Genomic DNA, 2,036 nt, shown 5'->3' with positions numbered 1-2,036 from the left:
GCGTGCAGGGAGGAATGCCGGGCAGCGGACTGCTAGGTCCAATCGCATGATGTCAGCATGCGACTGACGATGACTAGGTCGTGGAACTGGTCGAACCCTTTTCAAAGTCTTGCCCCTCCAATTATATAGACGTTCGAGATGGACTCAGCACGTGATGTCCATTAGTACTCCACGCCCAATTCAACTTGGATCCTATCTGAGTGGGTTCCTGCCCCTTAAGCACGCAACCCTATATGTTCATGCACACATGGACACGATACAAGTCGATAGCTGGTAGCGGCTCCTAGTATAGATGAATACAGTTCGTGATTCGGACAGATGGTTCAAGAGATAAAACATTTTGAGAAAACAAATCTACGAGAAAGTGTGTCCCATGCATGCGAAGAAATTTCTATCAAAACTTCCAGATTGCGGCAAGTGCCACAAGCGATCCACACATGCGTCCCATGCATGCGAAGAAAATGCCACCAAAACTTCCAGATTGCGGCAAGTGCCGCACATGCAGTGCACCACTTGTCATCATGAGAGAATGTGGGAGTGACCTTTGCAAGGGGTTAACTAGTGAGTTTGCTCATCCTTGCGAACGCCAAATGGGTCGCTCTAGTATGTATTGCAGTGACGATTATTTATATTCATTTTTGGCCAATTTTTATTTCAGCCAGTTTTCTTTAAAATACTTTCAATTTTTAGAAGTAAATCAGGAATTTTTAAAAACCATGAATTTTAGAGAATATTCCCAGTCTAAAACATTTTCCCAAATTCAAAATAATGTGAATATAAAATTATTCCCTAATTTTTAAAAATGTTTCCGAAATTTAAAAAGTACAGAAAAATAGAGTTCATGAATTTTTAAAAACATTCTCAAACTTCAAAGAAATGAAAAATTAAAATAATATTCATGAATTTTAAAAAATGAGTTTAGAAAAATGAGTTTAGAAAAATATTCATAAATTTAAGAAGTGTTGCTGTATTTTAAAAAGTAAAAATGGAAAATAAAAAATAAAAGAAAATACGAAATAAAAACACAGTAAAAAGGAAAAGTTGTCAAGGAATGTTCTACTAGAATCTTTCAAAACCGGAAGAGAGAGAGAGAGAGAGTTTTCAGAGGTCTGCTTTAGGTGAGCAGATTATGCGAGGTTGACAAACCTCGACCTATGCGTTGAATAGGATCACCTCAAAAAATTTAAAATGCGTTGGATAGGATTTCCAGGTATACAGCATTTCGGTCCTTGAACTTGAAGCGAGGTGAGCAGATTACGCGAGGTTGACTTGCTGCATTTTGTATTGACAACCTGTAGTGCTTCTAGCCCTCCTTTCTGACACCACACGCACAGCTCCTTCATAACCTCTGTTTGTATGTTGTGCTTTAGCCTTTGCTTCCATGTCATATACTTCTGACAAGTGGCAACCAGTACACTTGATCATGTATCATCGCTAGCTTGTTTTCAGACCTTAACTATCCTTTTTTTTTTCGATGGTACAGACCTTAACTATCCTTTGTTTGCAATGTTTTCTGCAGATGTTTGACGACCAAGACCTGGGTTTCTTCACCAACTTCCTGGCATCTTCATCTTTGTGCTGGTCATTGCGTACCACTTTGTGATGGCGGACCCGAAGTACGAGAACTGATCATCTCTTGTTTCGCAATGAGACCGTATTATACTCGGAACAAATTGGGAAATATGTCGGTTAATGGGGACGGAGCGCTTGACGGTTCTTCTTAAGTGCAAATTATCTGGCGACTTGAACTGTGTTTAATCTGTTGAACTAGTGAACCATGGAGATTTCAAAAGATTGATTTACTATCCGTCCATGTTAGCTCCTGCTTGTTGCTTGTTGCTTGTTTGATGATGTGATCTGTATGTATGCCAGACGAATGAATCTTCTGAAAACACAAGCGTTGTTATGTCCGTGTTAATGGTTACCATCGTGTGTCACACTCGTCTTGTGAGTCGCAATCTGAATGGAGATCAGTGCACGGGCGGTCGTTGCTCCTCCCGGTGGCGGTCATCATGCTGTCGCCCGTGACAGGTGGA

General features: G+C 40.5%; 1 pseudogene; it reads left to right on the top strand.

The window, feature by feature from the left end:
• Positions 1-1,315: 1,315 nt before the first annotated feature.
• Positions 1,316-1,826, top strand: LOC120974475 (dolichyl-diphosphooligosaccharide--protein glycosyltransferase subunit 4C-like; annotated as a pseudogene).
• The last annotated feature ends 210 nt before the right edge of the window (positions 1,827-2,036 follow it).

The sequence above is a fragment of the Aegilops tauschii genome, chromosome 2 (assembly GCF_002575655.3).
Source record: "Aegilops tauschii subsp. strangulata cultivar AL8/78 chromosome 2, Aet v6.0, whole genome shotgun sequence".
Taxonomy (NCBI): Eukaryota; Viridiplantae; Streptophyta; class Magnoliopsida; order Poales; family Poaceae; genus Aegilops; species Aegilops tauschii.
This window is presented reverse-complemented; position numbering and strand designations above follow the sequence as displayed.